A 14,717-nucleotide genomic window follows, 5' to 3' on the forward strand; every position below is an offset into this window, starting at 1 on the left:
AGACGGAGCTCAGTTCTCAAGGGGGAGTTAAATTATAAATGCTGATAGGAATAGCTACAGCAACATGATGCAAATATACTATAAACGTGTAATAAATATAATTTAAAAAATACTACGTAAATAGATGAGCCTAAATGATCTCAAAGTATCCTAATTTAAAAACTATTATCAAAATACAGTATTTGCATTAAAAATATAATTGTGAGGAAAAAGCCTGTTCGTTGTAAAGGTTCAATTTAAATGTCAAATGCGTTGTTAATTTTAAGGGTAATGCGATATATACTTTCATTTAAAGATTGGTTCCGCAGGACGGAGACCACAATAATTGGCAAAGTCAACGAGAGTTGAGTTGTTCCGGTCTACGAGACCCTGTGTGGCATTTGACCGCCCAGATTAGAGAAAATTGAAATTCAGATCAAGTCAAAGGACCTCCTTCAACAGCTCACTTCTTATTAAGCACTATGCGCGGAAAAAAACATGACACTTCATGCCTCTTAATTATACTTGTGTTTTACAGACTCTGTAGCCTGATATAACCTCACTCCCCTCTCGCCTGCTTCTCCAAGGCATTGCTTAAATTTCCCTTAAAAAGTGCATGGGAGGGAGTCTCATTATCTCTGGTAAGAGGATGGCCTGTGGTCCTGTTTTTAAAAGAGTGAGAATATGTATTAGTGCCATATACTGCTAGACCCGTGAAGCATGATAAACAGCCTTCTTTGCTGTTTGGCCATTTGGTGCAGTGGCCTGCTGTTTGACCAATCAGCTTTCCTGGAATGAAATAAATGGAAAAGGGCATAAAATTAAATTCATTTGCAGGATAGGGTCTGGCTCAACATTTAAAGGAAAACAGGCCTTATAACTTTTTATAATGACCAGAAAAAGTATTTGAAAACAGTCCAAATTAAATAGCTTTTCATTTCCAGAGACCAGTCAAGAATGATTTTTAAAAGGCCTGGGGTTTCCAAGAACAATGCTCCAAACCCTAGCCAGGACTATCTGTTATTTTTTACTTGTGAGCCTGGTTAAGTGCTCAGAATTAATGTCCTAAGTCTTTTAAATTGTTAAAGTTTGTCACTGTCCATAACATGAATATTTTATCAGACGGGCGTAGAATAGGTGCAACTGCATTATAAAGATAAAAAATATATACATTTTACTGATCTGATTAATTGACTGGTCCCCAGTTTGAGAGGTTATCTTTTAGTATCCAACTATTGATATGTACAGTTTTAAGGGACATACATAACCTGTGGACCAATAAGAAGTAGTGCTCTATTTTGCTATTAATCTTTATTTGAGGCTTACATATTCAAAGGTTTGTCTCTTTTATCTGTTTGACAGCTGTGGCTGTCTGGCTGTTGTTACCTGGTAGGCGGAAATTAATTTCTCCTTTCTCAATTAAGCTGGCGAGTGGGTGTTTGGTACATTCACACCAGTGTGCTACATTTATACTACAGCAATTGGAAATTGTATATCTGCACTACAAGCTGCAATGCAGTGGTTTTTAACACACTGCTGTGTGAAAGCATGTTTAAATTGTGATGTCGTTATATCATGGATTTACATTTTGCCGTTTAACATAATATAAATATTTACAATCATAACAGCATTGCCAAGGATATGTACACAAGACAGTTCATCTGAGTGTTTTTCCTATCTGAATGTCAAAAATCTGTTATATCTTGAAATATGTAAATATAAAAATTAAAAATAAAAAAAACGGCAAAGAATCCTCAGGTGACCCTAGGGAACCCCTTGCTTTCTCAACTTCTGAACTACGCTTTGGCTAGCCTATACATCAGCACCATTTTGTCAGGCACCAGTGTTGGTTGCGTTACCCTAACTCTCAACATGATATTATACACTCTCCAGAAATTAATTTTTCTACAGGGTACCAGACTATATAAATGTTCATTATTTCCTATTTTTAGAAACTTCTTATTCCATTGAATTTAATATGTCAAATACATTTTGCTGGAAGTATTGGACATGAGTGAAGAGTTGAATGATGGGGTGGAACAGAGAAGGACACAGAAGGTGACATTCTCCTGTGGAGACCTAGTGAGAATCGGGGGCCCTTCACGGCGAGACAGACAGTTTGAACATTCATCAAGTTTTACTGCGACTTTTAAGTATCAAACGCAGACTTTTATTGCACAACAACAAATTTATTGTACAACAAACTTTGCTCAATAATGTTCTGTTGAGCAAAAAAAACAGGATCGTCTTATTTTGCTGTCCGTCACACAGCAGTAAAAACAAGTACATTCATTATGGAACCTGTCAAATGGATACATGGTTTTCTGTCCAGGCCAACATCTGTTCCTCGTACCGCAGCCTAAAATCTGCGTCCTCGGTAAGAGAGGCAAACATTTGCAGTGATCCAGTGCATCTTCCGGAGACTTTGATTACCTTGCACTTTATTTCCATGTTGTGGAAAGTTTCAGTTGTGGCTGAACGCAGTAATGGATAAATTGCCCCTTTTTCTAGCTGAGGTGAATTTGATGGTGATTGATGACAGAGCCACCCTTGTTAGTGAGGGAGAAAATTAGCAAAGTCAGGTTAGATGTTCTCCTCGGTATATGCCTGCTCTTATTTACATTCGTGGGTGTCCCCAGGGTCCTTCAGTTAAGACTTTACATTATTTTGATAAAAGCTCCTTCAATCTTCATACAGACTGACACAACATTGATTATTCTCCTCCTCCTCTCCCGAGCGTGCCCCTCTTTATCTCGAAGGGCCTTCATTTCACAAATGCGTGAGTACGCCTGCCTGAATGTGCGCATCTGTTTGAGCGCGCGCATGCTTCTGCGCATGCATGGCGCACGTGCGTGTAATATAACATCTGTGTATTTGTGTGTAATATAACCATGGAGGACATTGTGTGTGACTGTGGTGAATGTGTGTGTTTCCATGCTCATGGGGGTGTAGGTATGTGCTGCACATGCGTCTGTGTGTTACACCTGCTGACTTGGTATGTAGGAGGCATAGAAAACCTGTAGGAATCAAAATTCAGCCGTAGCTAATAAAATCTGGATATTGCTATAGAGTCAAGCATTTTCAGACACTGACATAGCATTTCTAACATGAAAAAAGTACTCATCTACAGAAAGCACATACTTTCCATGCATCCGTAAAATACACAATTCCTTAAATCTTTTTGCAGAACAATTTTGACATAAATATGACGGCAAATTAAAACTAAACGTTCACCACTGTTTCCCAAATTTAAACAAGCATTATTCTGAAAGAATGCCACCAACATTTCCCCGTATTTGTTCATTTATAATTTGCCCATTTGTTTCCTCATCTTACCATCTGTAAATAAGGACTGCCCATTTTTTGTGTCATCTTGAGTGTTCTCTGGTGTTTAAATGTCCTATCTTTACATAGCCTAGAGAGATCATGGAGATGAAGGTGTTTACTGCCATCTTTGCCACAGGATATCATGGCCATGGCTCAGCGACTGGGGATTATTCTAACTGAAACAGCCATCCATTAACACCATTGTAAAATAAAGGATCGAAATGCTGTGAGCTGCATTTCTGACTACTTCTATACCAGCGTGCCGGAGACTGCGTATTTATGCTTGTCTACTTCCCGAGCAGCCAGTACAGTGTTTCTGGACCCACTCCAATCACTTTGAGCTCGAGGGCTTATTTGTGAAAAAAAGTTTAAGAAGAAATATTAAAAAGCATTGTGAATGATGGGGAAGCATGAAGGCTGTAATGAAGGAACAAGCAGTTTAAGGTTTTTGAGATTTTCTCTTTTGTAAGAAACTTTTTGTACTATCTAGACATTTTGAAAGTTTAGAATAGTTAAATGAAATACGATTTACTCATTATGTATAGGCATTTTAATGAATAAATAATCTTGTTTAATATTTAAACATGTCAATGCGTATCCTGATTCAGGAATTCTGTTCTCCTAATACTGTAATAAAAAGTCAAAATAATCATGAATTAAGTATTACATTACTAGGGCTCTATTCTGACAAGATTTACATATGTGATGTTATTGTGCTCTATTGTTTTTCTAGTGCAGAATGCTTTCAGTGCTTTTCTAGAGATACTGTATGAGTGTACTTGATAAAAGCTGTCACTGTACAGATTTTATCAGTTGGTTTTACTGAAAAAGGTCAGCGCACCTTTTTCAGTAATTCATTCTAATTAATTGTTTTTATATTATTCTAGTTTAAATGACTATTTATTAGTATTATTATTATTATTATTATTATTAGTAGTAGTAGTAGTAGTAGTAGTGTTAAATGTTATGAAACATTCCATAACTCCATAACATTCTTCATTTATTATATTGCTTGCATAGCACTTATAGGTTTATGATTCTCCTTGCTCAGTAATGGAAGCTGTACATGTTTTTTAAAGGTTTTTTTTGCACATACTGTATACTTATATATGTTTTCTCACCAAAGTGCTCCTTATCTTTCTTTATTGCTTATCCCTTATTGACTTATTGACCCAGAGTTATTTTATTGCCATGCTCCCACTAATGTGAGCCCACCCAAAAGAGCTAAGCATCTAGTTTGGTTTAGCACCAACGCTTCCAGGTTCTCTGCGACTTTTGCCTCCTTGGACTCCGTCACTATTTTGCTGACTGCAGAATTAACAAGGCATGTATTTTTTATAGGTATATACTATTTTGCAGATGGGTGTGGGTGGGGATCATTGTTTAATGATGCAGCAGCATTTAATGTGCAGACTGTTATATAGGAAGCTTTTTAAATATGCATGTTGCCCTTGAGAGTCATAACTGATGCTGAAATTTTCAAACGCTTTATATGTATTTTCCTATTATCGGTGACAATTGGCAGAGAATTATTTTTTGTCCCTCACTGTAGCTTTCTCTTTCTCTAAAATCAATGTCGTTGTCACGAAGACTGCACTTTTATAATCTGAATCTGTCACAGGATTAGTCAGAATACACACATCCTGAAGCACTTAAGTAATTCTACATCCGATGTCAAGCCTGTACATCAAGTCAGACCTCTAATGGAATAAGTGGGTTGATTCAGATGTTGCAATGGGAATACTGTCATTCATTGCTAAGTAGTTAGCCTGACAATCAACACAACACTAATCGTTGACATGAAAAAGCACCATTATAAAGGCCAATGTGGACAACTGTTGGGTGATATTACATAACCCAAAAGAAGACAAAACTGTCTGAGGAAAAACGACTGATCAGTTGGCAAATACAGGGTAGCCAACAGTGTTCCAAAACTAGAAGTATTCGGCTGTCAGGCAAACTGGAACTATTATCACCCCACTTTAGTTAACCACAGTGGGAGGGAAGGGGGCTGGCTGGCACCATGTTGTTTTTTAGGACCTTAATGTTACTCGGGACCGTGACGCTGATGACCGACTGACTAACTGACTGCTGAGAGGGATATTGTTAAGGAGCAGAGAAGCAGCTGGAGGCTTATGAAGAGACATCAGGCTCATAGAGTGAGACACTACTGATATATTTGGATTCTTAAAAAAACAAATCCGACAGTCTTTTTTTCCTCCTTTCTTCAGCTCGAAAATGCCAAGTTTCCCTTTCAAGTGACGGCTGAGCCGCCCACACCTGCACTGGCAGCGCTACCTTTGAAGTGCGCGCACACTTCTGAAAACTTGCCCAACAGTCAGTGTGTATTTCTCCGGTAAAGTTTCATTTGATGACTATCATCAAAGGTGATTTGCATTTTACTGAAGCACTTACCTCTCTGGTTTCTTTAGGGGAAACCTCAAAACATTTAGGCCGGTATTATTTATATATCCCGTACGTGCTCGTGTTATTTATACATTTAAAGTATCATTTCTTATTTTGGCCGGTATAAATGTCTAAGTAGCTGATAAATGCACTGCGCCACGGTTAGGTCTCTCCTCTTCAGGAAGCGGAAGGCCAAAATTAATTTAACGAGTGAAAGGTTTCATACAAGCCCAGTGCTTTATTCAGATTTCACCAGCTGAACTGCAGATCCATTTCAATAGCCACCTAATGAAAATATACAGTACTTCCCCCATTCTTACTTTTCCTACCAGAATGATCTAAGTAATTAAAAGTTGTGAACCAGAATCAACCTGGGAACACATTACTAACTTTTATGTGGGTGGTGTTCTCAGCCTGTAGGTTGCTACAGAGTATTAGAGATGAGCCAGGTTTTTCATTACATAACATTACAGGCATTTAGCAGACGCTCTTATCCAGAGCGACTTACATTGTATCCAGTTATACAGCTGGATATATACTGGAGCAATGCAGGTTAAGTACCTTGCTCAAGGGTACAACGGCAGTGTCCTACTGGGGAATCGAACCTGCGACCTTTAGGTTACAAGACCAACTCCTTAGCCATTATACTACACTGCCGCCCATTTTTCCAGTGTGCTGTCATCCAACATATTAAAAAATATCCATCAACGAACCAGCTTGTCCAATTATAATATGTTATCATACTGGACATTTTTCAGTTGAATCTGTACTGGTATCATTCATATACATATCATTCATATTCATAAACTGTTAAATATGCGGGTGTTCTCATCACAGTCCACATACAGAAAAGCAGCTTGGTCATATACAGAGTGCATAGTGCTTTCAGAGTCTTCCTGTAGAGGGGCACAACCCTACGAAAGGCCAGATAACTTAGCCCGATTGTTTCCTCGAATACAAAACTCAACTTTATTTAAACCATCATTAATGAACAATGGTATACGATGGTTTTTTTTTTTTTTTTTACTTTGCTTTTATATGAGGAACAGAACAGAATATTGTTAAAAACTAAATGGATAGGTCAAGGGGGCTGATAAAACTGCTGATTGAACATCAAGGAAAACAACTTTTCTATATATGTAAAATATGTTTTATTCTTCATGTTTTTAAAGAGGTGAAATCAGTCATCTGTTCATTTCGGATGAAAATGTGTAAAAATGACATACCTCAAACACATAATTTAGAGCTCGTCAGCTGTAATACTTCAATTCAAATAGATTTCTTAAAGCACCAGATAAATGCAAATGTAAATAATGTCTTCTGGCTGGGGAATTGTGGTTGTATAAATCAAAATCTGGATGTTTTTTTTCTTATCCACAGACAAATCAATCAACATTTCCCTGCAACATTATTTTTTCCTTTTTCTTTATTTCCCTTACTGGCCATATGGGTGTGTTTTAGTTAACTGGACTTATGAAACTATGACGGGAGTAACACAGATTCATTTCCCCCTTTAGTTTGGAGGGCAGTTGTGGCATTTGGCCAATTCTTCACTCTTTTTATGGCATTTCTCTGTATGAGCTTCTATACAGCTGTAAGCTTGATTTAAGGTTTATAGCTTTTGATTTTTTACTTCACTAGTGGCCCATTAAAATATATCATTTTTGTGGCTCACCTGTTATTAGGTTAGCGATGTTGGTTTTTATTTTGTTGTGTGTATTTTATATACTTTTGGTCATGTTTTTTTTTGTCTTTTATATTAACTTGCCTGTCCTTTTATTCTTTTATTTTCCCTTGTTAAAATGCATTTTAGCATTTAGCATATTCTATTGTTTATATTTGTAGGCTATATATAAATCACACCGGTGGTTTACTGCAATGGTTTTGGGAGGGATTGCGCATTGAAACAAAAACCGTGGCTGTACATGCATGCGTGACCATAGCTTTCACTCACCTGGGAATGAATATGACCATACAAATCACCACCTGCACTCCCCCCGCATTGCCTTATCGCACAAAGGCACAGCACCGAATCCCCATCGTTATTCAAACTCATTTCACCCTAAATGATCCGTCTGCTCACAATCCACCTGTCCTCGTTCTCCTGGGGATGGCAGTGGGAGAATGGGCAGGTGCATGCTTTCTCTTGCTTTGTTTTTGGGATGGAGGAACACTGTACAGTTTTAATGTTGCTGTGGTGAAATGCCAAGACATGTACCCTTCAAGATAAGAAAACAATGTATATAGCTACTAACCATTGAATATGTATATATATATATATATATATACCGATCAGCCACAAAATTAAAACCACCTACCTAATGTTGTGTAGGTCCCCCTCGTGCCGCCAAAACAGCTCTGACCCGTCGAGGCATGGACTCCACCTCTGAAGGTTTCCTCTGGTATATTTGGATTTCTGTATATATTTGTATCTACTGTATATTTGTATCTGATTGTGTTACTTTGTTGTCTTTGATGCTGCAACAGTGCAAATCCCCCCCCGGGATCAATAAAGTCACTACTACTACTACTACTACTACTTATTACATTATTGGTTTTTATTACATAAAAAAATTTGAAGGGATTACATTATTGTGAGTTATTACACTATTGGTAGTTTATTACATTATTAGTTGCTACAGGGCTATAACAAGCTAAGATATTGTAGAGGGTGAATTATTTCCACATGATTCAAAAAACTCTTGACGGGTCAGAGCTGTTTTGGCAGCACGAGGGGGACCTACACAATATTAGACAGGTGGTTTTAATGTTGTGGCTGATCGGTATATATATATACATACATACATACACACACATCTGAGACAAAGACATTTGAGCATGATTTGGCTCTGTACTCCACAATTTTAGATTGTCATCAAACAATTCACAAGTCCTCATTTTCAGCTCATTTTTCGTAAAGGGTATTTTTATACATTTTGGTTTAATCATGTAGAAATTACATCACTTTTTATAAATCGTTCCTTCCATTTCAGAGTGTCATGATGTTTAGAACAAATGACTTCACAGGTGTTTCTGATTAGTCAGGTGTTTTCAATTGCTTCCTTAGTGCGTCTACAAGAGGGCTTTCGGTATCTAGTTTTGAATCTAGACCTTTGATTGCCTTTGTTATTGGCGTTAGTCGACATGAGGACCATAGCTGTGCCAATGAAAGTCAAGGTCTTGTGTCCAGAAAATTACATAAAAGATTTCAACAATAATCTTTTTAATCAAGTCCCATGAATCACTGAAGTTTGCTGATTACAGTAATACATATTAATTCCAAAATAACAAATGATAAATACATTCAAAAATTAGACTCGAACAAGTCAAGAGGACATTAGTACCAGTTAAACATCTGGTACATTCCGTCGCCAGATGGAGGTCCAACTTGTCTTTTGTGTATGCCAAGCTAGGGATGTCAGCCGTAGCTCTCCAAATGGGCTCCCTGTGTTGCCTGCATCCGCGGCAGAATGGCCCTACAGTAAACAATGCAGAGCTGTGATCCGGGGACATGTAACGTTAGCTAGGACTAACATTACATCATCATCAGCTACAAGGTAGCTACTATGTTATTTGCAGTGCAACATAGCTAATGCTAAATATAACATTGCATTGTAATATGTTATCTTGATATGTAATCATGACAGTATGTACTTTGTTAACTTGGATAAACACTTGTTTGTTTTGAATTAACGAAACCTCTGACCTAATCTAGCTCCATAGGCGGGATCTGACATGTGTCACATAAACATAATTTATGTTTTATTGTGTGTACATATGGCAAAGTAAGATGTGTGCACACATATCTTCCAAAGGGATTATTGTATATTGTTTCGCATGCCAGAAGAGCAGGTTGTGCAGTGATCAAAAGAAAATTGTGAATAATGTTCAACAGTCATGCATTTTTTGCCAACTTAAGTTCTGAGCACCTGTGTAGCCTAATTGTTGCACAGTAGTGTGTTTTGGGTCTACAACAAAACAGGAGTGATTTAGTTTATTATGGTCATCCACCAAGATGTAGTGTCATTTTGGTGAACACCTTTTTGTGGACAGTAGAATTTCTACTGAATATTAAACTACTTCGCGTTGTCTGAGGATAACAAAACTGTTTCTCCATGTTGAAAAGATTTTTTTTTTTGGCTGCACAAAAACAGGAGGAAACCAGCAAAATGGAAAAAACCTGGAAGAAGCCTGAAGGCCAGGCTGGTGTAGACATGAAAACTGTTTCTTATAGCTGAGGGGAGTCCATTTTTCCATGTCTCGGATTGTGGAAGTTTGTAATGATATATACTTTAGGGGTTCTCTCCATTCATCTGGTATGCTCCAGATGTCCACTTCATTACACCACACCCCTTCGGCAGTTACGATCACTCCACTAACAATAGTGTGTGCGAGTGTGTGTATTCATGCAGCCATGTATGTATGTACAGTACGTATGTACATATTACTGTATGTATGCACAGTATGTACATATGTATGTACAGTATGTATGTACGTATTACTGTATGTATCCACAGTATGTACGTATGTATGTATGTACATGTATGTATGCAATACTGCATGTATGCACAGTATGTACATATGTATGTATGTATGTACAGTATGTATGTATGTATCTATACAGATGTAGCTGTCACCTATTTATTTTTGTGGCCAACATTACATAAATAATCTTTTTCATCCTTTGCAAAGGGGAGCTAAATGAGGAATAAACAGTGATAGTCAGAAGCTACAGTAGAAACTGCCCAATTCTGCCCTGCTGCATGTGGAAAATCACCTTTGAGCTTCAGGACGTGCCGCGCCGGCCGAGCTCCCGGCAGCAGAATCCTTTAATGGCCTCCGTCGGTCCATCTCGCCCTCCGACGCGGCGCTCGAGCGCACACCGAGCCAAATGGACCTGATTCATATTCACACGCCTGACAGCGGGGCCGAGAGACGGCGGGGCCGAGAGACAGCGGGGCCGAGAGACAGCGGGCCGGAGCGAGCGTCGGGGACGAGACGAGACGCAGTTCGAGGCGAGACGAGGATTGGAAGCGCTCGGCGGGCGTCCCGACCCGCTCCATTTTATCAGCTTTAACATCGGCTCCAGACGCCGCCGGCTCCGGATCATTATCCGCCAAAAGGTCCTTTTGATTAAAGGCGCCAATCCTCCCGTCGTGGTTTTAGGGTCGCGCGCGCGTGTGACGGGGACTGACATCGAACGGCAGGCAGATCAATAAAATCAGAGGAGTTTAAGGGGAGCTCTTCTGACGAGGGGCGCTGAGCGAAAGTGTCACACATCTCGCTGCGATGGTTTTTAAGTGAATCGGAGGCGTATATTCTGACCTGAGAGAGGGACCTGCGTAGCTCGTGTAATGGGAAGTACGTGGTCGTGTGCGCCGAGTAATACTTTCCCTCCGTCTGAGGACATGCTCCCAGATGGCTGGTACATTTTAACACGGGGTTCCAGTTCAGCTGTTCTCTTCCAGATCATTGCCGTTTATTGGGCACTTTATGTACATTTTGGTTGTGCAGAAGTGATGAATGGTGCAGTTTGTTCATTATTGTCCTGAAATAAAGTTCCGCTCGTGAAGGTGAGTCAAGCAAAGACATGCGTGCAACTCAAGTCAGGGGAAGTTTATGAAGCAAGGGTGTTCAGGTTAGGGGATTCAAGTGAGGGGATTGAGTGTAAGTGAGGGTGCAGGTTAGGGAAGTGTTCAGGAGAGGGTGTTAATGTGAGTGCAGTGTGCGCAGGTTAGGGGAGTGTGTTTGGGTGAGGGTGTTAAGGTGAGTGACGTGTGTGCAGGTTAGGACTGTGTGTTTGGGTGAGTGTGTTAAGGCGAGTGAAGAATGTGCAGGTTAGGGAAGTGTGTTTGGATGAAGGTGTTAAGGTGAGTGAAGAGCATTCAGGAGTGAAGAGTGTGCAGGTTAGGGTAGTGTGTTCGGGTGATGGTGTTAAGGTGAGTGAAGTGTGTGCAGGTCAGGGTTGTGTGTTTGGGTGATGGTGTTAAGGTGAGCAAAGTGTGTGCAGGTTAGGGTAGTGTGTTCGGTTGATGGTGTTAAGGTGAGTGAAGTGTGTGCAGGTCAGGGTTGTGTGTTTGGGTGACGGTGTTAAGGTGAGTGAAGTGTGTCAGGGTAGGGGAGTGTATTTGGGTCAGTGTGTTCAGGTGAGTGAAAAGAGTGCAGGTTAGGGTTGTGTGTTTAGCTGAGTGTGTTTAGGTGAGTGAAGAATGTGCAGGTCAGGGTTGTGTGTTCAGGTGAGGGTACTAAGGTGAGTAAAGTGTGTGCAGTTGAGGGCAGTAGGTAAGAGCAACATGCTCACAGGGTGGGATTCACAGTATTCTATCTCACTGCACTACATATAGGCCTCCACCACACAGACCACTTCCTCTGTACACTGTAGACCTAAATAAATATAAGCTATAAGTACATATTCGCTACACAGTGCTACCATTCATTCAATCAGCCTAAAGGTACTACCTGTAATTGCAGAGCGACTGTATAAAGAGATTTTCAAAAAGAACACAATTAAATGTATAATTCAGAGGGAAATATTTAAATCTGATTAATTTTTGATGCGATTCCTGAACGTTTCCACCTTTCAATTTAAAATACTTTCTGACTTCACTATCTCATCATGAGTCCATTTAGAACTAAGCAACAAGTAGCAAGTGCTTACTTTGTACAAATTATAATTTTTTATGTATTCATAATCACGTAATTACCTGAGACAGTTTGTCCGTAACTGTCTCTGGTAATTACGTAGCATGATTACAAGAAAACACCCCCACACAGGGGCCAGTAATGGAAGCTATTGACTCACTTGGACGGTGTTGCCATTCTGACACACCGCCGTAGAGTGATCAGGGTCCGTGAGGACTCATCAGGGTCCATTAACGAGAGCCCTTATCCAAAGGGTCTTAAAGCCAACGCGCTTCTAGATTCTATCACAAGGCACGCAAGCAGCAAGACACAAGAGACGCAGGTCATCCAAAAAAAAAAAGGAAGCACCAATGCGACGTTTCTTAATGGGATGTTGAGCCGCCACATGTGGCCAAACCCTGTGCCAGGAGGAAATCAACAGGAGGGTCTGTGAAATACGGGCAGGGGGACGGGGAGGGGGGACGGGGAGGGGGCACAACTGACTACGCTGCAGGTTGACACAGCTTTCAGCTTCACACTGCTTTGCAATCACGCCACATGCTCTACCGGGTCGTGGCAATGAACGGGGAAAGATTTTTTTTTCACGCAACCAGCTGTTTTATTTTATTCATTTATTTATTTATTTCGCAATAGCGGCGCGCGCTCCGATTACCAGGCTATTGTCGTTAACCTCCCACAAATCATTCAGCGGCTAGAAAGCAGGAGGACTCAGGAACCAAGCCAAATAGATTCCGCCTTCAGGATTAAAAAATAATTAGGCCTATTAGGTAGCTAAACAAGTCAATGAAGACATTGCTTTGGGAAATCTCCTGAATCACGGCTGAATCCAAACGCATTTGTGCATTTTAACAGCATGTTATCAGACATAAATTACAGGGGGAAATAAACACAACGATGCAGCTGAGGATGTAATGCACCTCATGCCCCCCACAACCCCCCCGCCCCACTGGGGTTTACATGTGGCCAGTGTCATCCTCTGGTTCTCCCTGTGTTTTTCATCATTTGTAGACTCTCTAAAACCGTGTGCAGACACTGTAGGCATTGTGAACGTTATTGATTCATTCATGATGCAATGAAAAAAAAACTTTACAGACAGTTAACTGTGGACACAATTTATTCTTCCCCTTTGTGTCTAATGGAGAGAATATTATTTCATATCGCGCTAGAACATGTTGAACAGAATAGATGTGATCAATATTTAGCTATTTAAGTCACTGGTTCAGCTGTTAATATAAAACTGATCTAATGTTTCTGGGCAAAGCTAATGTTTCTGGATGTATGGCCAATGCAAGCGGCAAGCACTCAGCTTTCATCATGCTGTTAAAACTACAACAAATGCTGCTGCTGCTACTGCTACTGCTACGACATCTATCATTACATGATTGCACGGTCTGTCTTTACATATCTGTGATTTCATTCCATCATACTATCTGTCATTCTGTCTGAGGTTGTAGGCAGCATAGTCGCTTCTGATTTGCATTGATTTTCCACTGAAGACAAGAAGCAATGTCATCACTTAATGATTTGAGAATATAATTCTCTGGATAATATTTACCTGTCTAAACAAACACGTGCACCACGCCCACAGAAGTTACTTGTATAATTTGGCATCGGTTGTGTTGGCGAATGAAATCTTTTAAGAAAATGATAAATATTTGAGTGAGACGTCTTGCTAAGAGGCTGCACAGTTCTATTAAAAAATGAAGTAGTGCTATCATCAGTCATACCGCCTGCACTGTGATAAAAAACCCCTGTTTCAGATGAAAGAATATAAAATATTCTGATTTCCTGAGAGGGGGGCGAGCCCGACCATCTTTTAAAGAGCCTCTCTCATTCGCTCCGGCGTCATCATTCACACTGTACGCGCGCCCCAGCTGTGCGCGGGGGGGAGGGGGCGACCGGCGGCGTATCTGCCTTTTGAGGGAGGGCTTTATGCGCGGAGGCGAGCACTACCCTGTGTGGCTGCAGCTGGCGCGGGCCGCGGCGTCGGGGAGAAGCAGGTGCGGTCCCCCCCCAGCTGGCCCGGCTGTGTGGAGCCATTCTATCCGCTCCGGCCGTCCACCGCCGCGCCTTCCTGCGCCGTGTCGCTCATGCAAATGCACGGTGCCGCTCCGGCCCCGCGGGATGAAGGGGGCCCTTCAGGGGCCCGGACAGGGCCGCTAATGTCCGATTTCACAATCGGCGCACTGACCGCGGCGGGGATCCGTGGCGCGCAGAAATCGCATTCCTGCCGGCGGACTTCTCCGCGTGCGGCGTCGCTCCGTGTCTGCAGGCTTATTTTGCCGGGATTACGGCCAGTTTTCACGGAAACCGCGCCGTCAGAAACCCATTACCGTCGTGTTTATTGCAGTCTTATTATGTAT

Source organism: Anguilla rostrata, chromosome 6 (genome assembly GCF_018555375.3).
Source record: "Anguilla rostrata isolate EN2019 chromosome 6, ASM1855537v3, whole genome shotgun sequence".
NCBI lineage: Eukaryota > Metazoa > Chordata > Actinopteri > Anguilliformes > Anguillidae > Anguilla > Anguilla rostrata.